At 44.7% G+C, this 25,904-nt stretch overlaps 1 long non-coding RNA gene across 2 annotated transcripts in view; it reads left to right on the top strand.

Moving 5' to 3' along the window:
* The first annotated feature begins 1,651 nt into the window (after positions 1 to 1,651).
* LOC106509048 (uncharacterized) overlaps positions 1,652 to 25,904 on the top strand; it is a 68,680-nt gene continuing 44,427 nt past the window's right edge. For both annotated transcript variants that reach the window (XR_014815722.1, XR_002345842.2), the window contains exons 1-2: positions 1,652 to 1,803; positions 2,657 to 2,760. This is a non-coding gene — a long non-coding RNA (uncharacterized LOC106509048). The remainder of the gene's footprint in view (positions 1,804 to 2,656; positions 2,761 to 25,904) is intronic.

Genomic DNA, 25,904 nt, shown 5'->3' with positions numbered 1-25,904 from the left:
TCAATAATTATATCTCTATAAAAAATAATAAAGAAGATACAGGGCCACAATTTTATGGGCTTTATGCTAATGTGATGCTGGAACTCACCAGGAGAAGGTACCACCGAAGACACTGGCGCGTTGCTGGGAAGCACAATCTGTCTGTCCATCAGGCGTACCTAGTGCAGCGAGATTTCCATGCGAGTGGACACCCTGGGCCATGGTCCGTCCTGACCCTCGTCCTCTCTCAATCTGTATTCTGCTCAGACTCCACTGAACCCTTCAGGCTTTAGAATGTCCTGCCTGTTTGCTGCAGTGCTGCCAAATTAACTCCCCTGGTGGGAAATAACTGAAAAAATGCCCATCATGGACTCCTCCTCCTCTGTGGAAGGGCGAAAATATTCTTGGGTGGAGATTGCATGCAAAGAGCAAAGGCTGGTACCTTCAGCAGGTTTCTCTACTCTCAGATTTAACTCTTCCCACTAAGACCCCAGTCCCCTGACCTTCATTTTTTTTTGCCGTGCAGGGGACAGGGTGCAAATTCTTCTGGACGTTAGGATAACAAAGTGGCCAGTATGTGTCTGCTGTTACTCCGTACGTGTAGCTCTATGTGCTTCTACCTTAGCCTCGTAATGAGCAGTGGCCTGTGAGGTACCCAGGCAAGGGACAGGTGACCTGGCCTAATTTCATGTGTATTCCTCAGCCAATGTCTTTCTGATCACCAGTGAAAGAGTCTCCGGGACTGGCATAGCCGCGGCTGGCACTCAATAAGATCATACTCTTGGCTTTAATTCCATTTAAATCCACATTCTTGCTGGATTTGTAGCCACATTTAAAGCAGATCCAGGTCTTTTAGGAAAGGCCTCCAAATACCCACTTAAGGAGCTGAAAACGGTAGCGTTGACAAGGCTGGCAGTCCTTTTCCCCTTTCTGCGTGTATAGACCCCCTGCAGACTGGCGCATCTGCCCCCGTGCAAGAGTGGAGGTGGCCGTCCGGGGGAGAGCCACTCACGCGGCAGGCTCTGCCTGGTCCGAGCTGTGCTTGTCACACTCCAGGCCTCTTTTGAGATCTGAACTCCTTTGGCCAAGTAGAAACCCAGTGTCTTGAAAACAAAACAACCCTCCATCACACCTCTGATTTGATAAGCAAAGGTTTACAAATAAAAATAGAAATGCTTTGCCCAAGGAAGCCACACTTGAAAATCCTAAGGGCACCCGCTCCACTGCCACCTCACATGCAATCCCGCCAGCATGCTGGCTCTCCCTCCGTGTGAACTGGAAGATGACGGGACAGCAGAGGAAACACACACAGAACCTTTGATAGCAGAGCAGGGGATCAGTTGGTGCCATGATATACATATTCATAACCTGGCACTTCTAGGAGCTGGGGTAGGCATTAGGGACCAGTGGAAAAAAAAAAAGTTGATTTATGATGATCTCAAAAACATGCTCTCCAAAGATGTATTCTGCAGCTCCGAGACCTCAGGTTTAGGCTCTATTAATTTTACAGAGCTGTCTGGGATTACCCATCTGTTTAAAGGTTAACTGTCTTCACACTTATGAAATGGGTATTTCTGTTTGGGTTCTTACTTTGTTCCTGTTAATGATTTATAAAATACAAAATGCAAAGCCAGTGAAATAGCTTTAAATCTTCAGGATGAAATACCTACCTGACCACATTTTTGAGAGACACAAAGCATTATTCAAGTCCTTTGCAGCGACAACCTGGAAATTCTGCTACTTGACACGTCTCATTTTGAATAGAGTGAAAGGAAAACATCAACCATGCAAAATCATGTATTTTAGAAAGGAAAATCCATTTGGGTGAGTGTTGTATGGTGTATGTGTCTGGGTATTGGAAGTTGCTTCTCCCGTCGCCCTTCTAGAATGTTTTCTCCATAGAATATTATCCAAATATACGCCTTTCAGTATCTGAACATGATTATGTTCTTACGTGCAGTTCTGTTACCTTTCTAGGATTTTATTTCCTTGTATAAAAAAGCACATAATTTTTCTCTCTTGATAGTTTTGGAAGTATGACAGCTTGCTCTGCAAACCTGATTTTGAACGCTCCATGTTGAAAATTGTGTGACCTCAGACCATTTCTTAGTCAATTGTTTAGCTTTTGGTTCTGTTGCTAATAGGATCAACTCAGGGAGGTAATTACTCAGATTTCATTATACCCTGAGCACTCTATCGATGTGCAGTGTAATCTGACATCTCAAAGGACCTGCAACTTCACCACACGCACGCGTGCCCCTTGGTGGCATGGGGGCCCGGCGAGCTGGCCTGGGGGCACAGCTGCCTGCCCATCCACCTTGTCCTGAGTCTCTGGGTTGGGTTGCTAAGCTTCTGCCAGAGGCTTGGCTAGGATTAGGGTTACCATGGTTACCTGAGAGTAGCCCCATGGGGTGGACTAGACCCAGGCTCTGTGCTCCAATCCCAACTTTTTGGGTTACATAATCCTATCAGTGAAAGTTTTTGAGCACCTCTTTCTCTAGATGCACATTTACCATTTCATAAAATGGTATGCATATTAATATTATAAATTGCATTATAAAGCACACATAACATAGAAACTAAGGTGATCATGTGTGGGTCAAATAAAATATTTTTGTTATTTATTTTTTATCTCATTTATTAATTGTACACAAATATTTTTGCTTTCATCTTCTAGAGATCTGCATTCATGCTCTGGAGGCTTAGCTGTAAGACATAGCATTAATTATAATGGTTTTCTACCATCATTAACTAGATTTCAATGTACAACGTGAACTGAAGGTGAGTTCATCATTAACAATGGAGGATGGGTCAAATTTCCACTGTTTGTGTTTTGTGATTTGGCTGAGCAGGGAAGGGTCACTCCTGTTTTCTTGTAGCTAGTCTATACCTTATTAGGACTATCTTCAAGTCCCATATTCTGTGTACAAATCTTTCTCAAGCCACCTGCCCCTTTCGGTGAGTACAAATTCGGTTAAACCTAAGCAATACAATCTTAAGTCCCCTTGACTGGTCACAGGTAAACTGTACCCTGCGATAATTTGCTAACTTGCCCTGTAGATTCCCAATGGGTTATCTCGTTGGGGTGTGTGATCACTGATTCAGCCAAGGAACAAAGCACTTGAGTGTAATTTTAGTATCCCCAAAAAGTATAGTATCTGCAGAAAGCATTCATTACAGACCACAGTTCCTGGAGTCAGAAGCCCAGGCTGCTGGCGCCACCACTTCCAGTCCCAGAAAACTTGAGCAAGTTATGTCACCTCCGGGCAGCTCAGGGTTCTGTCTGTGGAGTGGGGGCAGTAGCAGTATTTAAACATCAAGGTTTATGAGGACTAAATGAGTTGAAGCATCTAAAACTGTATCTGTTAGGTAGCGAGTGTTATAAAGTGCTAGCTATTTGTACCATGGGCATCATTATTATTGTGACTGTAATATGAGTCCATATCTTGCATTGAACCTGAATTTAAATGATTGTGACAAATAAGAAAGATTAAGATGTGAGTCATAGGTATTTGACTTAAAAATCTGGGACTTGGTTAGAATTAGTTTGGGGGTTCTGGGCACAAACATAAATGGTTTCAGGTTAATTACACAAGGGACAGGCTGGCTGCAGTGGCCCTCTGCCTCCCCCCTCTGCCTCCCTGCCCACCCTGCTCTGAGACCACGCCTTCCACATAACCACCTTAACACAGGTGTTTCAGTTTAGCACAGCAAAGAGGTTCTCCTAACTTGTCCACAATAGATATTGTTTAAAAATTGAAGTATGCTTGATTTACAGTGTTATGTTTTTTGGACGTAAAACATTTAGCATGTGTGTGTGTGTGTGTGTTTTCTTTTCAGATTCTCTTCCCTTATAGATTATTACAAGATACTGAGTATAGTTCCCTGTGCTATACAATAGGTCCTTGTTGGTTATTTATTTTACATATAGTAGTGTGTATATGTTAATCCCAAACTCTTACTTTATCCCTTCCCCCTTCCTTTTCAATAACCACAAGTTTATTTTCTATGTGTGTCTATTTCTGTTTTTGTAAATAAGTTCAATTTATCATTTTTTTTAGATTCCGCATGTAAGCAATATCATAGATATTTGTCTTTGGGTTTCATCACTTAGTATGATAATCTCTAGGTCCATCCACATTGCTGAAAATGGCATTATTTCATTCCTTTTTATGGCTGAATAGTATTCCATTGTGTATATGTACTACACCTTCTTTATCCATTCCTCTGTTGATAGGCGTTTAGGTGGCTTCCATGGTTTGGTTGTTGTGAATAGTACCACTATGAACATTGGGGTGCATATATCTTTTTGAATTAGAGTTTTTTCCGGGTCTATTCATGCTAAATATTATGCTCAAGATTTGCTTATACTTCCCATATTCTTTCTTGATGTTCTAACCTTAATTTTTCATCCTTAAATCTCAGAAAGAAGATGCTAATATTAAAAAAAGATTTTTTTAAACTTTTTTTTTTTGTCTTTTTAGGGCCCCAATCTGGGCATATGGAGAGTCCAAGGGTAGGGGTCAAATTGGAGCTATAGCTGCTGGCCTCCACCACAGCCACAGCAACACCAGATCCGAGCCATGTCTGCAACCTACACTGCAGCTCACAGCAATGTTGGATCCTTAACCTACTGAGTGAGGCCAGGGATTGAACCTGTGTTCTCAGGGATACTAGTCAGATTCTTCCCTCTGAGTCACGATGGAAACTCCAAAAGACCTCTTTTTTTGAATAAATAAAAGGTAGGGTAATTTTTGATTAACAGTGCCAACAACACAAAATGCTATTCTGACTTAACTTGCTAGTTTCCCTATGGCATAGCAGTAGCCAGGGTTGTAGGTAAAGAAATCAGTAACAACCATCTGAAGAGTTCAGGCTTCTTTAGACAACAGAGGCTGAGGATTACTTTTGTGTCTAACTCTGTCTTTCTCCCTCACTCTGTTCTTTAAGACTAGCCTTCTGCAAATGTTCTCCAGCTGTTGAGAAATTGTTTTTCAGCTGGAGGCAGCCATTGTTTTTAAGAGATTGATTCAAATGCATAGGGAGTCCTGGGGACCAGTATTTGCATTTAAACAATAATTATTAGATGCTGAAACTGTGGCTACATGAGGCAAGAATTTCTAATTATCCTCTATTATTTGGGGGCCAACTTTCCCCCAGCTCTCTCTGAGCATAGCAGCCGCGCACACACCAGAACAGACATGCACAGTGTGCCTGCTCTGCCAGCCCCAGGCCTGTGTCCTCTGGATGCCCCCGAGTTGACCCCAAATTTGTTTTGGTTCATTCATGACCCCAAGGACAGACGTCCACCTCAAAGCTCTGCTGAATGATGCCGTAACCTTTGGCGTCCCTTAGCCTTTAATGCAACTGGGCTGTGGAAGGCGCATCCTGGAGCTGCTTCCAGAGCTGGTTGAGAGCAGCCACTTGGCTGCAATGGTCACAGCAGTGGTCAGGGGCTCAGTTTCAATGGCCAGATCTGATGACCTTTCTAGTGACTCTGAGGCCCAGGCAAGAGGCCTGTGTGAGTCTTTAGGGGCCAAAGCTATCATTCAAAAGGGCATATGTGAATGTTGGTTATTTCAGTCATACAGTATGACATGGCTGTGCTGAGAATGATACAAAAGTAAAATAGAAAGAAATAAAAGCACATAAATAAGACTAAAATAAAAATTACACATGAACATAAAATACAAACAGTCGTAAAGAGGTCACATACCTTGAGCTTCCTAAATAGTAAGGACGCAGCAACATGCATGGTTTCCTTTTCTCTCTCTTTTTATTGTCAAATATTTATTTATTTTGGCTATGTCTTGGGCACGTGGACATTCCCGGGCAAGGAACCCTCACCACAGCAGTAACCAGAGCCATAATAGTGACAACGCCGGATCCTTAGCCCAATGAGCCATAGAGAACTCCTCTCTTTTTAAAAATTTCTTCTAGGCAGTTTCCACTGTAGCTCACTGGGTTAAGAACTCAACATAGTGTCTGTGAGGATGCGGGTTGCATCCCTGGCCCCACTCAGTGGATTAAGGATCTGGCGTTGCCATGAGCTGTGGGGTAGGTTACAGACACCGCTGGGATCCTGTGTTGCTGTGGCTGTGGTGTAGGCTGGCAGTTGTAGCTCCGATTAGACCCCTAGCCTGAGGGTTTCCATATGCCTCAGGTGCAGCCATAAAAAGAAAAGAAAAATAAATAAATAGAAATTTCTTCTTGAGATCTGCCCTTTTGGGTGTCCCCTGAGCAGGAAGGTGACAGGCACAAATTCCCCTGAACAATAGGCAGACAGGTTATGTTCACAGGATCTGGGACCCAGAAGACCACACTCTCCCATATAGCCCTGTTCCTCCTTCCCCCGGAAATCAGCCCCCAGGAAGAGCTGAATCAACCCTGCCAGTGACGACGGCAAAGCAGATCAGGAACCAGGGGAAGGGTGGGAGCGGAGGTGCCTGCTGTGGCCTCCGAGTCTGTCTCTGAGTTTGCCTCTTTTTTTGTCATTATTTTTTCTGAGTTTGTCTTTGAGTGAAGGAAGTCAGGGTCAGAGACAGAAAAGAGATGAAAAGAAGAGTCTGATGAGGCCCTGAAGTTTGAGAGGGTGACTTGGAAGTTTGGGTGTAGTCACCAGCCAACCCAGGGCCCTGTCCTTCTGGGCCCCTGCTGCTCCTCATGTACATAGAAATCTGTCCCCTGGAGTTCCCTGGCAGCCTAGCAGTTAAGGACCTGGTGTCATCACTCCTGTGGCAAGGGTTTGATCCCTGGGAGCTTTTGTGTGTTGTGGGCACAGCCAAAAGAAGGAAAAAAAAAAAAAAAAAAGAAATCAAAGTCCATCTGCCAAACACTCTCTGTGTCAAGAAGCCTTGATGATTTCCCACTCAGTTGTCTGGGACCCAGTAGGGAGCTACATTTATTTGTTTTCTATAAAGGTTGGGATGAGTGAGGTGCAGACTGTGGCTGAAGGTCTAACCTTTATTCCCATTTCACGCCAAGCACTATATTTCGGCCTGAAGATGTATCTTGGGTTTGTCTCTGCCCTTTCACCATCTTTTACTGCCCGATCAGCCCAATCTGTCAGAGTTTACCTCATGCAAGCATGTGCATCTAGGTCTTGGGGATAAAGAGATGACCCAGGATGCCTGTCCATGGGGCTGTAGTCTGCACTGGGCACAAGGAGTACTTTGGCTTCATTTTGTCAGTAGAGCATCACCAAGAAATGGGTGCCAAGAAGTCAGAATCCAAAGAATCTGCTGATCAAAGTGGACAGTGTGTGCTATGTACTTACATTTAACTGAAGAGACCATTTTAATTTATGTGCTATGTGATACTGCTTATCCTTTTATTTACTCCTGATTCTTCATTACCTTATTTTTATCTTCCGTGATCAAATATTTAAAAATTATCATCAAAAAGATTTCTTTAAAAAATAGTGCAAATGCCTCCAATTGTGAACCTGTTTGAGAAAAGGTTTAAAAAAAAAAAAAAAAGTAAAGAGTGGCCAAAGACAAACAGATTTGCCTGGCTTGACTCCAGCGTCAATGCAGACTCTGTTTTCCTAGAGTTCCAACCCTAAAGCAAATGATTATTACCTGGAAGAAAAGATTCTTCCTAAGAAGGAAGAGCCTTCTTTAATTTGGCTCAAGGTCAAGTGTCTCTGCCCTTTCCTTACTGTAAATATATTTGAAATTTAGGGGCTAAAGAGTCCTGGAAATGAAAGGGGAGAAAGAATAAGCCACTTACTAAAAAGGTAGACTCTTTAAACATCCAAGTGGACTCTAACAATGGACAAATTGTTGCCTAAGCAAGAAAGGCAGAACTAAGTCTGATTATTCTATCCCACTTGGGGGAAAATTACAGTTGTTTTAATTTCCAAAGCGTGTGTGCATGAGGAATGCATTGCTAGGACTTGCCGCAAAAGATTGCTTATGATCTTCAGAGGGCAGATCTCAGATAACTGATCATTACAAAAGATTTATAATTCAGTCTTCATTGACGCGGTATCTGTCACATTACAATAGCTACTGTGATTAGTTATTACAACACCCAGCAAAAGGGCTCCCAGAAAACCAGCACTGAGTCAGGTTAGGCAGCTCTTCCAGAGCCACATTCCAAAAAATCAAATGAGAAGGATTTGCTTTTCCTTCCCAATCTCCCCACCTGGCCCCTGGCTCTGTACCGCCTCCCCTCCTGGCTGGCAGGCCCTGGAACTCCTGAGAAGTGGCATCTGTTGCATCCCGGTGCTCAAAATTCTTCTGCAACCTTAAAATATTTTCATTTGCTTTTAAAATAAGAGAACTCTAAAAAAAATGGCCCAGTTCCCTTTTAAATTTCTTTATTAGTCAGAGAGACACTAAGATTGTCAAACTCTTTTTAATCCAATCCTGGAAAACATGGAGGAATTTTTTTTTTTTAAACCTTTAGAGAGTCATTTAGTGGAGGACTTGTGTTATAGTTGTTTAGTATATCTTTGAAAAAATATAAGGTGAGATTATGGTTAATTTTGTTTTTCTCTCTTGTTCGTGATTTTATTGATTTTTCTGTAATAAGCATGGATGTGTTTGTAAGAAGGAACACAGTTTTTTTTTTTTTAATTTACGAAAAAATGCTGTTGTCAATGTTAGATGTGATAGGTGGGGTGTTCCACCCAGGATTTATTTTAAAAGGACCCCAGACAAACATGCCTGGTAGGGTGATTCCAGGCAGGAGACAGCAGGTCTCGTCCTGACCCCTCCTCGGAAGCGATGAGAAGGGGGTGTCAAGTGCCTGCATTGAGGCACCTACATCTGAGAGACCTTGGCAGTGCCCAGGGTCCTTGAGGAAAATTATAATAAGGGGGTAACGCATCCTCCTATCCATGGTGACCTACTGACTGAGTGGAGGGCTCTGGAGGCAGAGATGACCACACAGGAGCTCAGGCTTAGGAAGACCTATCCTCACGCTGGCTAAAAATGCTTTTTGTAGAAAATTGAAACAGACAAAAGTAAAGCGAGCAGTACAATGAACCCCACCTACAACAGCTATCAACTCTTGCCCCACCTCTCCCTCCCCAAATGGGTTATTTAAAAACAAGTCTCAGATATCATAGCATTTCATCCATAAATACCTAGCATTTTTCTAGCAGGACTCTTAAAACACAACAATAACAACAGAAATAAGCTCAATGCCATTATCGTACCTCAAACTTAATCATTTCTTAAAATTTTCACATAGGCAGCCAGTGCTGTCTTTGATTGTTTTGGGTGAACTGCATTGTTGCCCCCGCCCCCCCAAATCTGAATCTAAATAAGGTCCATACATTGCATTCACTTCGTGTGCCTCTTAAGGGTTTTAACTCTCCCACTGTTTCCTGGTCTTTCACTTGTTGCAGAAGTGGACCATTTGTCCTGCGGAATTTCCCACCTTCTGAATTTTGCTGATTGCATCCCTCTGGGTTGTTTAACATGTTCTTCTATCCCCGTGTTTCCTAGAAACTAGTAGTTAGATCAAGATTGCTTTCAAATTTTGTTTCAGGAATAATTCAGAATCCTCTGACTCTGGCTAAGAAAAGTCTGGATTTGTGAACACTTTGAAACTATTTAGAAATGCTCTAAGGCTGATTACTTCAAATGTGAAGCTTGCATTTATCTTAATAATGCTCAAAAAATGGGGACAGAGGTACAGCAGAAATTATCACGGCATTGTAAACTTTGAAACATGAAAAAAAAAATGGGGCAACATTATTTTGATGAGCTAATCTTCTACCAGCCAGTGGATTCCTCCTTGAAGATTTTCACTCTTATTTTCTGAATGCTATGATAAACTCAGACAGAGTCCAAAGGAATCCCTAATAAACTGGTATAGAACTTTGTGGAAGCTTCTGACAGGCTCTTTTCAGAACTGCAGAGGAGGAGACACATTCCTGCTTAGCCCTGGGAGGGTCAGGACATCCATGGCTTTGCTCACTAGCAAAGGATGAGGTTCACTGTGTGGGTGCCCATGAAAGAATGTGATCAATATTGAAATCAGCAAGATTCAGATAGTGTGGACTGGACACGATTTACTTACATTTTACAATTTACATACATTTTACAAAATGATGAATTTGTTGAGTGTGGTCACTAAGGTGCCTTATACCTGGCATTTCCAAAACAGCTCTTTCTTAGCACCCAAAAGAGAGGAGACAGCCAGCTCTGCCTGATGTCACTCCCTCCTCTCACTGCTCTTCGACTGGCCACAGGCCTGGTGATGAGATGCAATATGTAAATAGCTGTTCTGAAGGCAAACTTGAGATGGTGTGACCCAGCTACAGAGATAATTGTCTCTAAGCATCACTGTCTCAGAGAAACTGTTCTGAGGAGACCACAGAATGTTTGCATGCAAGTCATTTCTGTCCATGTGTGTTGGAGTTCCTCCTACAGACAGACTTTCCAGTTGAGCTAGGACACTGGTGAGACCCCCAGCCTCCGTTTCTAAGAGGTCCCTGAAAGAAGGAAAGGAGATTGTTGAAAGCATAAACTCTTCAGCACCAAGACAACAGACAATTTGCAATGAGGGCTCTGAAGAAAGGGGAGCTCCGTTCGTGGCATTGGTACCAAGATGGTACTGATGTAGCAGCTGGGACCTGGGGGGAGCTCCTGAGAGTTGGGCCATGAGCAGACTGTCCAAAGTTGCCAGTTGAGTTTACTTTATTGTTTTTCATGCTGGGGGTGGGCAGTGAAGGTGAGGTGTGAACCCATGCCCCTACACAGGGATCCTTCAACAGATCTCCCAATTTGCTTGTCTTGTTTTGCGTGGAAGTAGGTAGTGAAATGCAAAGGCCGGTGTCCAGAGACCTTTGCTACCATGACGGACCCCCCCCATCGAACACTGGCTGATTCGGGGTGCCTCCTCTCCCCCCAAGTAGCCATGTGTTCACTGGTGGGAACTGGTCCAGTAGGTTCAGAAGGGAGGGTGGCGGGTAGGCGTCTTTTATCCTCTAGGATGCTTCTGCCTTCTGGGCTCAAGTGATTTGCTTCTCATCCACAGACAATGCTCCTAGCACTTAAAACTCCTTTAATTAATCTTTTTGGGGAAGGAGGTGTTCTGAAAATGTGACAGACACTCATGAGCTAGATAATGGATTGATGGCGAACGCGTAAGGGAGCGCAGCGTGCTGGTGGCTGGCGAGGCAGGGTGTGTGAAACATAATTCGGGTAAGATCCAGCCCTCCAGGACAAAAAATGAAAGAGGCATTTAATTGGAACACTTAGCAATCACAAAACCAAGACAGAGGTTAAATTGTTTTGAGCAAGAGAAATTAATACATTAAAGGTTACATTTCCAACTGTGAGGCAGTGAGCTGGGCTCTTCGCTGGTGTCAGAATTACATAAGGCAGGAGAAATGGCTCTGAAATGATGGTGGAATCATTAACAAAAGGCAAGGCAGAGTAAGACACTTCCCAGCAGGAGGGTGCAAAGAAGAATAAAGACATGGAGAGAGCTCATTAAGAATGAATTGCAGACCATAAACATTTGAAACCACTAAGTGTGGAGTTCTATCTGTTATCTAATGACTCAGAAATTATAAAACTAGCAATGACTTTCAGAAAAGGAGTTGACTTTGCAGGAGGTTGTTTGCCATTACACACGCATAAAGGTTTTTCTTTTCTTTTTTTTTAAGTGGGGAAAAAAAAATCTCTCATCTTTGTAAATCAGCACAATTTAAGCAACTTCAGCTATCCTCTGACAGATTTTTCTTCTGTATAATTACACATTGTCTCAGATTTAGTTATAAGGATATTGAAATGAACATGCTAGCGGGGGAGGGGAAGCCATGGGTTGTGGGGGCAGGGAAGAGGAACCAGAAGAGGCAGAAGTCTACACCTTGCCATCTTATTGCAAATGGACTCATCACTTTGTCCTCAGAAAGATCTAGAAAGCTTCATCGAGAAAGCCTTGCCAGTAAATCCTCCAGAGTGGACCCATGCTCTGTTGTGATGAAGGGAGATTCCATTTGTTTTGCAGTTAATTGCATGGTTTGCTAGACAGAGTCAGGCTAAATGAAATGAGATAATCCATCCTTGGTTTCACTCTCCGGTCCCCCTTGCATACCCCCCTCCTGGCAAGAAAAAGGGACACTCGGAGTTGAATGATTTAAGGCTCCCTACTCTGGCCATGGGTGAACTCTTTCATCTTTCAGAATAGTGGGTGCTGTATTTCCTGATGCCCTTTACGTGGTGATTCATTCAAGGCAAACATGGCAGAGAAGCATCAAACCATATGCTGGGCATCACACCCAGGCCCTATGAGTGCCTCTTGGGAAAATAGATGCTCCAGTAATGTGTAATCCTTCCGGAAGGAGCAGAGTTCAGAGCAGCTGCAGGGAGCTCTGGAGCAGAGAACAGAGCAGTCCTAATGGCTTTTAGAAGCCAAGGCTTCCACCGGGCCATGTGACGTCCAGCAGGCTCTATTACTCAGAGGAGAGGCATTTTTGTAGACAGCTCTTTGTGATAATGAGCACCGTTTCATCCTTCAAGTGCACCAGAAGAAATGCAGAAGTTGACAAAGCCTGTTTGACCCTCTCTAAATGCCTTCTGCTCTGTTGATGTTTATCTTTGTTGGCAGAGCAGGATGAGGCCAGCTTTCTCCTCTTTCCTGAGCAATCAACTCCAGGAAACAAGATTAAAGTGAACCATGAAATATTTGAATAACTATTATTACTAAGAAAAACTCACAAGTGCAGATGTTCATCCTAAGAACACGCTACCAAAGGCCACTGAGAAGTCTCCTCAGGGAAACTGATCATCTGTCTTCCAACCCTGTGACTCTAACAATACGCATTCTCCAAGTCCTGGACATGTCACAGGTGAAGAAAGGAAACTCCATTCTGCTCCTGCCGAGGGTTAGTGCCCATGGTCAGCAGTGTCCCGTAGAGACAAAGGGTCTTTTCCATTGACTGGTGGCCCTTCATCCATTGAAAATCTGTCTAAGTGGGGGGCTCCAGGTAGCAACTCAAAATGCTCAATGATTTATTAGGGTACAAGAAGATTTTATATATGTTATCTATACAGATGGTACATACATTATGTACATTTTCTTTCCTTTATTAAGAAGAAAGGAAGGAAGCTTTAAGAACATCTCTGCTTAGGTTGAGGTTGGTCTCCTATTTCCCGTGTATTAGATTGTCCATCATGAGTGTGTCCCCTATGGTCTGTGTGGGGCAACTGGGGCAGAATGAAGTCCTACAAAGCAGCAAATGGGTGAATTGGTGGTGACATGCTGTTCACAAGTGGCCAGCTAAGGGTCTTCATAAATCATATTTTCTTGTCTTTTTTTTCTTTTTCTGGCCATACCCATGGCATGTGGAAGTTCCCAGGTCAGGGATCAAACCTGAGCCATTGAAATGAGGAGACCAGATCCTTAATGCATTGAGCTGTAAGAGGCCTCCCATATTTTCTAGTCTTAACCACGCTGACCTTCCCAAAGTAAGATTTCTACACACACTTGCAAAAACCAACCCCCCCCAAAACCCTGCAGATTGAAGGTAATATTGACAATGTAAGAACAAGGTGACAAGAAATCGTTCCTTTTGATATTTCGATTTTTCCTAGGGGGCTGCTTCTGCCATGGTCAAGACTAATCTGACAAAAAGCTGATCAGAAATTCAAAATGATCAAGAGTATGATTAGAAATATGTATTTACAACCATGATCCTTAAGGATGAAAGTTGTCCTAAATGCTAATTTTATATATATATATATATATATGTATATATATAAAACCTTTGGGAGGAAACTTTTTTTTCTAATGTCGGTGCCTCTGGTATATGGAACTTCCCAGGCTAGGGGTTGAATCAGAGCTGCAGCTGCCAGCCTAAACCACAGCCACAGCAACGCTGGATTCGAGCCATATCTGTGACCTACACCACAGCTTGTGGCAATGCTGGATCCTTAACCCACTGGATGAAGTCAGGGATGGTACCTGCATCCTCATGGAGACTATGTCAGGTTCTTAGTCTGCTGGGCTACAACAGGAACTCCAGGAGGGATAGTTTTTCAATGATGATGACAAATATAACCAAATATAGATTACATATTAAAAATAACCTGGATTTTGAACTGTTCTTTAAATTGTATCATAGTGGCTTAAATTGACAGTTCTCAAAGACCACTTTTTACTCAAAATTTATTGGAAAACTCAGGGAACTTTTGTTTATGTGGGATTTCTGCATTGGTATTTACCATATTAGAAATTAAAACTGAGAAGCTTAGACATATTTCTTTATTAATTCACTTGAGCATAACATCAATAAACACATGATGTTGATTTTAACACAAATAAAATACTTTTGATAAAATGCATATATTTTCCAATGCATAAAAATTGTGAAAAGAGTGGCATTATTCATATAATACACATCTGGATTTTCTTATATGATTTTGCAATTAATCTATTGTGATGTGTTGTCTTTGTTGAAAAACGTATGACGATCCATCCTCATACTCTGTAGTTGAAAAAGGGAGATACAGTTTCATCGTTTTTTCGGACAACTCCAGATATTCTTTGATACTACACTAAAACTCGACAGTGGGTGTTTCCTAAAAGTGAATAGTAATTTGGGATCTGAAACCATATTGATGAGCTTTTATATGAACATTAAAACCCACTGGACTACATTTTTTATCCATATATAATTTCGTAACATTTTGCAGTGGTTTGAAAATATTGACCTGCTGAACTATGCACATCTTGACATATTTCATCATATACTATCAAACTATTTTGTTAATATCAGCCAGGCTCATCAACAAAGGCTTTGAAGTTTTAAGGAGGCTGTCAAGCTCTTGGTAATAGACAATGTTTTTCAAAATTCTCATTTTCACTCAAAAGGTTGAATTTTATCCTTATCAGCAAGTATTATTATTTTTCCCCTATAATTACAGGCTCACTTTTTTGTTTTGTTTTGGGTTTTTTTTTTTTTTTTTTTTTTTAGAAATTGGCTACCAAAGAAGAGCTGGTCCCTCAGTCATTCTTTTGAAGAGAAATGATGTTTGATGGAAAAAGTTCCAACAAGTGTTTTTCCTAGAGATCAACACCTTCCTTTGTTTTCGTTTTTTTGTCTTTTTAGGGGAGCACCTGCAGCCATATGGAGGTTCCCAGGCTAGGGGTAGAATTAGAGTTATAGCTGCTGGCCTATGCCACAGCCACAGCAACTCGGGATCCAAGCAGTGTCTGTAACCTACATTGCAGCTCACAAGCAATGCCAGATCCTTAACCCACTGAGCAAGGCCAGGGATGGCCCGAGTCCTCATGGATACTAGCCTGATTCATTACTGCTGAGCCACCACGGGAACTCCTCCACACCTTCCTTTGATGTGCAACTCATGTGCTCTATGTATAATTTCCATTTCATCACTCTGAATAGTCAAAAGACACATATTTGAGGACCTAGACTTAATTAAATAATAATTCCCACCACTTTATCAAGGAAGGGAAGCAGACTGGTTTGGAGTTAGCTGGGGTGTGACAGTGAAAAAACAGTGACCCCTGGGGTGCCTGTGTGTAGTTGCCCACAGGATTGTTCACCATTAATTTCACACCATCAAAGCAAATGTTAACACACCAAAAAAGGCAAAGAACATCAGGAATTAGGATGAAAGGAGTTTTGACCTCTTGGACTGAATGATCGGGCCTTGGGGACCCTAAGTGACAATGAACCACACTTTGATAAACACTGGTTTAAAAGTAAGATTTTTAAAGTTAATAAGATGCACTCAATCACATCGTTTAATGTAAAAAAATAAGAAAATATAAATTAATTTAAAATTTGAGCCATAATAAAATATGCAATTAATTTTTTTTTTTGTCTTGTTTTTGGGTTTTGTTTTTTGTTTCGCTTGTGCCTATGGAGGCATGCAAGAATTCCCAGGCCAGGGATCAAGCCCAAGCCATAGCAGTAACAGTGCTAAATCCTTAACAATTAGGCCACAAAGGAACTCTAAAAATAGTTTAAAATATTACTTATGTAATCTTATTTTATATTTATTTCTTGTAGATCATAATAGATATACTATAGTGGCACATGTCTACAATTTATAAGTAAATAATTATTCTTATATTGGGTCTGTGTGCACAAAGTTTTAAAGATTTACTTTTTCTCTCCTGGTAAATGGGATAAGCAAATAAATTGGAGCTTGAGGCTTTGAGCCAAGTGAGAGTTTGTGAAGCCCCTTCTGGAAGGAAACTCTAGGAAAGTTCTGGTTCTTTCTTTAAGGGAAGGGAGGGTTTGGGATCGGCGGCCTTAGAAGAAGACATTCCATAGGGAATGGCCTGGATTGGGTTACTTAGGGAGCAGCCTCAGACTGGGGAAGAAAGCATGTGACTGCAGCGTTTGCCGCCTGTCGCTCAGGCTGGAAACCCGGGCACCTGTCCTGGTGCCCTCCCTTGGTATCCTTCACCCCTCCCATCTCCTCTGAGCTAGGTCAGGCCCTCCTCCAATCACCCCCCTGTGTCCCCACACCCACGTCCTTGATGGTGCCAGCAGGGCGGACTTCCCAACGCTGGGCATTCAGTTCTCCTCCGTGCATCGTTGCTGGGTCTGTGAGCTCCATGGTGACCCCTGAGTCCCCTCAGCACCCACACCTGAGAAACCTGCTGCCCTCTTCCTTCTCGGAACTTCTCCCCTCCAAACCCCCCCACCCCAGCCCGTCTTAGAACTCTGTTTTGCACATGTCGCCCCTTCTAGGGTGCTTGTCCCCATATTCTCCTGCTCTCCTTCCCATCCCCTGGCCCTCCAACACTCTGCAATCTCTGACCTGGATCAAACCCAACCCAATGAGAATCAGGCCAGGTTTTATCTCCTCTGGGAAAATCCTATTTAATTTGAGTTCACACCCTGGTTCTGTCCCTTAACATCTCCAAACCCTCATCACATTATTTACCCTTTTGGGGGGGTATCTGAATTTCAGTTTCTTCATCTGTACAAAGCCAATCTCATTGCTCATTGTGTGCATTAAGTGAGATGAATATACCGCATGCGTCAGCCCTGGACTTGCAAACAGTGCTGTTGGACTAATAACAAACGTGTATCTTGCCATCCTGCATATCTGCTATCTCCTTAACACTATGCTGCCAATGGGTGCTTGCAGTCCATTGTAATGTTTTTCTTGCCCCTTGTTCATGCTCATGTCTCTATATTTTGTCACTAGGCTAGAATGCTGCAAGCACCCAGTAAATGCTCATGAAATCTATGACAAAGTGAAATCAGAAATGAGTGAGGAAACATGGCCTACTTTGTCCAATATGACAGCCACTAGTCACATTTTTAAATGTTAAATTCAAATACATGTCAATGAAATCAAATTCACAATCAATCCCACAGTCACACTGGCCACATGTTCAGTGCCCAGTAACCACTGTGGCTAAGTGGCTACCACAGTGGATAGCACAGATTCTAGACCATTTCCATGACCGCAGAAAGTTCTACTGGGAAGTGCTGCAACATTACACTTTTTTTTTTTTTTTTTTTTATCTTTTCTAGGGCCGCACTCACGGCATATGGAAGTTCCCAGGCTAGGGGTCTAATCGGAGCTGTTACTGCTGGCCTACGCCAGAGCCACAGCAACAAGGGATCCGAGCCACATCTGTGACCAACACCACAGCTCATGGCAACACCGGATCCTTAACCCACTGAGCGAGGCTAGGGATTGAACCCGCAACCTCATGGTTCCTAGTTGGATTCGTTTCCACTGCGCCACGATGGGAACTCCAACATTACACTTTCTAACCAGTGCTGTTGAACTGTATAAACCTCTCACTCTAAAATAAAAGACTTTCATGCAAATGACTTAATATAGAGAAAAATAATAACAGTATTAACAGGAACAAGACACGACAGCTCTAATAGTCAGAAAGCTGCTCCAGGGTGCTATGGGCCGAGCATGTGTAAGACTCCATCAGGGTTCAAGGGAGGCAGTGTCCTGGGACCAGATGCTTAGCACTTCTGTTCTGCCCCCCAGAGTCCTCCATCTGGACCCAGCAGCCAAGGAGGGAGGTCAGCTCGCAACTCTGAGTGGTATCAACTTGGAGACAGGACCTCTCATTAGCTTGACCTGACGTAAGAATAAGAACTATTTTCACATCTCTTCTGCTGCTGCTTCTGTGTGTAGCTATAGCCAGAATGGGCATTTAAGGGGAATATTTGATTGCAGTATGTGGGGCCTGTCACCAATGATGGGGTATCTTCCTTGGAGGCAGCACAGCATTTATTTCTCAGCTGAGTCACCCCATCCTTTGTGGGCTTCAGCCCCTCTTGGTCAGAATGTCACACTGCCATGGTGATGCCGAGCTGGTGCTCTGTACCCTGAGACCACATTACTCGTGACCTTGTGTGTGGAGTTAAACAGAGCACTAAGCTACTGCAGATAAGTATTCTCGGAAACTAATTGTAAAGTCCAGGGTTTGCAGGTTCACAGGAGTGATCTGTGCCCCCAAAGGCCCCTCTCTTGGTCTAGAACTTGCTCCTGTGCCTACGCCAGACCCTCAAAGTCTGGCCAAGATGTGCACTGGCTTTTTGGTTTTGTTGTACAGTTCCTTGGACCAGAGGCCCTTGTTTGTCTGTATCCTGCCAAAGTAGCAGAAGTCAGGGACAGCTTTCAAGTTCCCCATGCCAACAAACCTTGGTGGCAAGGAGGGCTTCCCTGGATCAGATTTATCCATGACCCAGGTTTTCAGGATGATTAATAACCTGTAGCCCGGTGCTCCTGTGGAGACATGACTCACACGGTCTCTGGCAGGACACTTGGGTGGGGAAAGGTGTCTGTGGTTGGGGGCCCATCTTGGTGCCAGCTCTGGACGAGGGGATGTCAGAGTCGGTGGGGGAGACATTAGAGGTCATCGACCCCAATAGCTACTTTGTCCTTAACGAGCAGGCCCTGGCTAAGTGGAGAGCTGTCCCAAAGGGTACAGAACCAAGTCTTCTTGACTTCCGGTCTCGTGTTCTCAATGTGGAACAGCTGCCTTCATATTAAATCCAGTGATGATGATTGTTGTTGATTGTTTTGTTAAGAAATTGTATCTCCTCTGTTGAACTATAAGCTTCTTGAGGAGAGAGATCTTTACCTTTTTTTTTTTCTTTGTATTCTCAAGATATTTAAATCTAGGGAAGACAAAGCTAACGTATGAATCAATAAAGAGTTACACGAATCTGTGTGCCAAGTCAAGCAGGAATTCAGAGGAAGGAGATACTGGCATCATCTCAAATAAAGGAAACCTCTTCATAGATCTAGAATTTTCCCTTAAGGGGGAGAAAGGAAGGGGACGGTTATTCTGGGTCAGGGGCTGCCTGCACGGAGGCTTGAGGAGGGGATGGGAAGCAGGCTTAAGCGGCGGGAACAAGGGCACCAGGGAAATTCTGGCAGATGAGGTTGGAAGGATGGGTGGGTCAGGTTCTTAAATGCCATGGAAGCCAGGCTGAGGCTTCTGTGCCAATTCAGCAGCTTCTGTGGAACTTTGGCGCTGGAAACAGGGTCTGGGGGCAGGGGATGTGGACCAGGTTGGGGTGCTTTGTAGGGAGAGAGGCTGAGAGTGTGGTGACACTAGTCTGCAGACCTGTTTCCAAACCCCATCTCCGTCCCTTCCTGGTGGTGGAACCTGACCCCAGGTGTATTTTCCCACCTGGCCTTGCTTGACTCCTCTGCAAAATGGGAGTGATATAATTGGCTTCCAAGGACAGATGAAGGACTAGTTAATAACACAGCTGAGATACTTGGTGTGTATCTCAGGCATGGACAACACTCAGTCAATGGCAGCTGCATCAGTGCCCTGTGTCTGTCATAACAAATGATCACAAGTGGGGGTGGGGAGGCTTAAAGCCACAGAAATCTACTGCTTCAGAGCTCTGGAGGCCAGGAGTCTGGAATCCAGTGTTGCAGGGTTGGTTCCTCCTGGAAGCAGAATCTGTTCTGGCACCGTCCAGCTCCTGCTGGTGGCCAGCAAGTTAGGCCCTCCTTGTCCCGCAGCCACATCCCTCCAGTCTCAGCGGCTGTCACACGGCCAGCTTCCCTCTGTGCATCTCTGTATTCTCTTCTCTTCTTCTCCTTTTAAATCTTTTTTTTTAAAAAAGTATAGTTGATTTACACCATTGTGCCAATTTCTGTGGTACAACAAAGTGACCCAGTCATATAAATATATACATTTTTTTTTTCAATATTCTTTTCCATCGTGGTCTATCCCAGGAGATTGGATATAGTTCCCTGCGCTGTACAGGACTTCATTGCTTATCCATTCTAAATGGAATAGTTTGCATCTACTAACCCCAAACTTCCCATCTATCCCGCCACCCCCACCTCCCCGCCCCCAGCAACCACAAGTCTATTCTCTAATCGCATTTAGAGCCCACCTACCCCAATACGACTGACCGCCTCCTAAGTTAATTTCATCTGCAGAGACGCTTTTTCTAAATAAGGGCACATTCACAGGAATGGGGAATGAGGAGGTGAACGTATATTTTGTGGAGACACCACACAACCCACAATACTCCCTATTTCAAGATTCCCAGGATGAGGACCTGGACATCTTTAGGGGGCATTATTCAGCGTAGCAGGGTGGTGATTATCTGGGTTCTGGACAAGCAGGTGGCTTTGCTCTCCTCACTCATTGATTAGCGACAAGAAGGCACAGATGCGGGGACCAGGGCTTTGGAGCTAGGTTGCCTGGGCTCCAGTCAGGGCTCCCTCGTTTACCAAGTCTGAACCCTGAATAAGTTAATTTCCCTTCAGAGCTCTGTAATGGAGCAACAGAAGCACCTCCGCAGAAATTACTGTGAGCGCTGGATGAATTAGTGCGGGTGATGCCCTGAGCCTGGGATGGGCAGCAGGCAGCTGGTGGGGCCGTGCCGCATCACCATTCTTGTCATGGTTACCCCTTGGTCATAGTTACCCTCAGTCCTATGCATGGTGCCCTTGTGCAGAGTGGGCATAAAGACGTCTCCTCTTAATGATTCACAGCCCGAAGAGGTCCCTCAACATAGGACTCAAAAGAAGCAGTTTACTGCAATGGATAGAAGAATTCAGGAAGACCAGTGCCAGACCTCAGAGATACAGGGCCCAGGGGAAGAGATGGGGGTGCAGGAGGCAGGGGTGAGGCCAGGTGGTGCGTCCAGGTGTGATGCAGAGAGCATCAGGTTGATCAAGGTGAGGAGCACCTGACCTGAGGGGCCTTCCTGCTCGTCTCTCTGCAGGATTTCTCTCAGTTCTTGGAGGGTGGGGGGCAGCATCTTGTGATTTCCTGCAGTTCCCAAGACCCCAAGGATGTCATGGCCAGGGCAGCTCCTTGAGTGCCTGGCAGTGCTATCCTCCAGGGGACCTGCAGCTCGGAGCGTCCCAGGGTCTGGGGCTGGTGGGTCCGGGAGGGAGACTGCACTGTTTTTGCTGTGGCTCCAGGTCCCCGGAGGGTGCAGTGAGAAGGGCTGCAGTGCAGGTGGCATTTCTTGGGGACAGAGACACTTCCTGTTGTCATATTCCCGTGTCCTGTCAGGTACAAGCAGGCTAAGTATGACAAGTAGATGAACACAGTTCCTGGGGACAAAGCCCTGGGGACATCCTTCCCCCTTTATTTCCTGGCTTTTGGACACCAGGGCTCAGGACTGTGAGTGTGTGTGTGTGTGAGTGTGAGCAAGGGTGCTCGCGGCTGCTGGATGCAGGCCAGAGGGATGGGGTGATTGTCATCAGAGGAGCTCGCAAGCCTCACTCAGGCCTTGATTCTCCTCCCGCACAAGCAAACCTTCTTCCTGGACGGACACAGGCTGGTAGGAAAACGTTCACACAGCCGGGGAGGACTGACCCCTGAGCAGAGAGGGATCACTCCCTCCCTGCCTGCAGTATCTGCACACCTGGAGCTCCTGCCTGGGGATGGGACTTGCTGGCCAAGCTTCATTGACTCCTGGCCACCAGAACAGCTCCAAATGATCAGGAAATATATCCCAACAACGGAACACCAGCACACTGTCCCCAGACCAGAGAGGGTAAGAAGATCCTGGAAAAAAAAAATTCCTAACACCTGCATGCAACAGACAAGACTAAATTAGGAAGAGAAGGGGTTCCTGTTGTGGCTCAATAGGCTAAGAATCTGACCAGTATCCAAGAGGATGCGGTTCAATCCCTGGCCTCAATCAGTGGGTTAAGGATCTGGAGTGGCTGTGAGCTGTGGTATAGGTCAGAGATGAGGCTTGGATCTGGCGTTACTGTGGCTGTCGCCGGCAGCTGTAGCTCTGATTAGACCCCTAGCCTGGGAACCTCCATATGCCGCAGGTGCAGCCCCTCACCCCCCAAAAAAACCCCCTAAATTAGGAAGCGGAAGTTCAGGGTGGGGGAAAGGAGAAGAGGATTGCAGAAATGCAGGAGGATAGGGAGGCTGAGCTTTCACTTGCTGCCAGCAGATGAAGCAGGAAGGATGCTGGTCCCCAGGGTGAGGATGGGGATGCTTAAGCCCTGGTGGGGGGTGGGGGTGGGGCGGAATGCTTGCTAAGAATCCACCAGCACTTGGTCACCTGGGCATCCTCTGAAACACCAGATGCTGGCGGCCGGGAGGAGTTTGAGCAGCACGGCAGATAAGAACGAAGATTACCAATTCACTGAGGACCAAATAAAACCCCTCCTGCCCAGGTGTGTAAATACACCCGGTGCTTATTTATAGCCACCTCTGTCCTGTATGGCTGCCCATATATAAACATGCATCTCAGACACAATGCCCTAGTGAGGCGGAGAACATGGGAGGAAAGAGATAAAAATTCCAGCTGCTGGACCCACGGTAACACAAGTAAAGGGTAATTTACCCTTTATTTAAAATCCAAAGGCATCTTTTTTATTGGGAGCTCTTGGCTCTTTTCTGGCCATTCGGAAGCAAATAAAAGAGATGCTTCGGGATTTTGAAGGAAAATTTCACAACCAGTATGTCTTGACTTTCTTTTCCTTCAACCAAGACATCCTTTGCTGAGTCCTTTATCTAGTGCTTTGTATACATATTTTTAATCCTATACAAAAATGATAGGATGTCAAGAAGGATCTATAATAACACCATTTTTTTATTTCACTTCAAAGACTTGGCAATTTCTGATCCATGTGACATTCACACTCCTTCAGGGTCAAACAGCATCTTGCAGCCTTCATAAAATGATTAAATATTTTAAACAGTTCCTGCTTATACCTCCATCGCCCCTGGAGACTGATACTGTTATCGTTTTTGTCAAAGCCAGTTTCCATCCGCATTTGTCATTCCTGCTTGCATTTATGAGTTATCAATCGCCATGTCAAAATGCAAAATAACTGATGTTCTTTGGGCTGTATTGGATGGTCTATCTGGGGCTTTTAATCAATGCTGATTTTTATTTTCCATACCCATACATAAATCTTTACCATTCTGGGCCACATATAATGCGTTTGTACAAAACGCAGTGACAGAAGCAGTAGTTATATTATCAGACATTATACCTCGGGGCTAACTGAGTTCCAAGGGCTTTCAAAAGAGAACATTGGGAATTACTGTGTAGGAGACAGGATTGCAGTGGAGAATATAAGGAATCGGTTGTTGCCATTTATAAATCAACATCCTGCTAGCTAATCCTTCTCACTTAAATACAGTCCAAATTCTCTCCCTGATCCTCTGCAACTTAGTCATTGTTTTTTCAAAGGCAAAGTTTGCATAATCTACACAAATAATAATGAGCTGTGTATTCTCCTGCTTCGGCTTTTCCCCAGGGGCATTAATTCAAATGGCAGAATGGAACTTTTTTAGGAATAGCTTCTTTTTAAGTGATAACTGGAATTTTCCATGTTGTGTTTTGCCCCCAGTTGATCCAAGAGAGAATTTGCTTTGCCTTTTAAAAGGGCATTTGCCTAGTTGAATGGCAAGTGTTACAAAAATCATTCAAACAAGACACTCGTGCCCAGCGGAATCCTGGTGCAGGCAGACAACTGAGGCGGTGGGAAATCATGTGGATACCTTTAAAATGAAGCAAGAAAGTATAAATAAGCTCTGGGTGGAATAAGGCATGAGGGTTCAGCCAGCAGGGTCCAAGAACCCACGGTAAACATGAGCTCTATCAAAAGATGAAAACCTTAGCAATGGTCCCAAAGCCGTCACCTTGCCACATGATTCATGGACATAAACTAACTGACTTTGCTCCCACCTCAGGCCCCTCCTTCACCTTAGGGCTCAGTGAGCTCCCCAGCAGCCAGGCCAGGGACAAGGGGGAGGTTTCACCCCAGGGGACCCTGGCTTAATTCATTCACTGGAATTTGCAGCAAAAATCAAGAAGGTGCATGGTTGCTGCAACCGCAGACTTGCTTTTAGGAAGCTTGGCAGTGGTAAAGCTGTCTCCCACCATTTGAAATAGGAAATCAAACATAAAAGTAAACCAGTCTTGTTATGGGATGATCAATGGTCATCAAAGAGGAGATAAATGCATCCTGAAACCTCAGGCTCCCCTAAACCAAGGTGTCATTTGAAACGCAGCTTCAAAAGGCAACTTCCGAATGGCTGACTCAGAAGAGCAGGCTCTGGCGAAAATGGCTTTCTCTACTGTGTTTCAAGAGGCAATATGTTCTGTATTGAATTCAAGTACTCACAGCTTAACAAAACCAGCGAGTAGCCAGCCTCCTTTGGCAAAGTGTGTGTTCAATAAGCAGCATGTGATATTTTCAACATTTATCCGAGCGTGGGGAGACTCACTCACTCGCCAAACAGGAGGTCCTCGCTATCCATGCAATTTCGAAGGAGGCTGGAGCAAAGTGTCTCCTGAGTGGCCAGGTGGGTGTTAAGCAAGGCTGGGCTGTGGATGGCTGAGGATGCCTAAGCACGCCTAGGACATGCCTTTGCTCCGTGCTGAGGGACCATCCAGACCGAGTCCAACTCCTGTCACTGCAGGGAGACCTTGGAGAAACGATTGTCCCAAAGGCCGAGTCCTCTCTCCTGAGTCCCTTTCAGGTCCTTCTGCCTTGGTTTGGTCCTTGCCCTCCCCTCGGTGCACCGGCATTGTCTCCATCGCTGAGAGCCACCTGCATGGACCACAGCCACCACAGGTGGTTGAATCAGGCCACAACAGAGCTCTTCCATTTCTGCTGTCATCTAAAGGCTGTTTTTCTATTCCCACATTCCATGATTCATTTACTCATTTATGCTCCAAATATTTGTATAGCACCTACTGTGTGTCTGGTGAGGTCCTTACTGTCCAAGTGCTCAGCAATCACCACACCACCCTCACACAAGGGGCGGTGTTTCGGCATAGCCGGTACTTATTGGTGACCAGGCCTGCGGTGTCCATCCTTCATGGACAGGAAAGCAGCGGGCAAGGGGCAGGACGGTAAAGTGCCCTTACAAAGTACTTCCGAGGGACTTCACAGGGGTGCCTGACAGTGGACATCGTTTTTGCCACTACCGGTTGGACTATTTTGGTTTCTCAGGAGCCCTTCGGAGGGAACACTTATTCCTCAGACCCGCACTTCAAGTGAACCCTGGGGCCTCTGAGGGAGACGGCATATGGGAAGCATCCCAGTGAGGATGCTGGGAACTGTGGGAAGAAAATAGAGGCTGCTCTCCAGGGGTGAGGGGACAAGGTCACCCTGCAGAAGGGCCCAGCCCCAGGAGGTGGCCTGGAGATGGCCGAGTTCTGAGAGGGAGAGATGTTGAACTTGCTGGACAATACACTATTTGTTCATTCTTCCAGGTTTTTTTTGCTGAGTTCTTATTTGCATATGGCTCCATCCCAGGCTCAGTCCTCAGGATCTTTCAACATAACACCAGAAAGATTCGGAAATGTGACCTATCCATTGCAATGGCTTCTAGGCGGGTGTGACCTGCCCCTTCCTTAACACGTGGCAATGTCTGGATATGTTGGGGGCAGAGGGCTACCTTACGGGCATATAGCTGGTGGAGACCAGGAGCACTGCTAATCAGCCTGCAAGGCACAGGACAGCCCCCAC

Source organism: Sus scrofa, chromosome 1, assembly GCF_054392235.1.
Source record: "Sus scrofa isolate SSC_HxYL_T2T_F1_AM1 chromosome 1, Sscrofa_HxYL_maternal_Yorkshire_Landrace_v2.0, whole genome shotgun sequence".
Classification (NCBI taxonomy): Eukaryota; Metazoa; Chordata; class Mammalia; order Artiodactyla; family Suidae; genus Sus; species Sus scrofa.
This window is presented reverse-complemented; position numbering and strand designations above follow the sequence as displayed.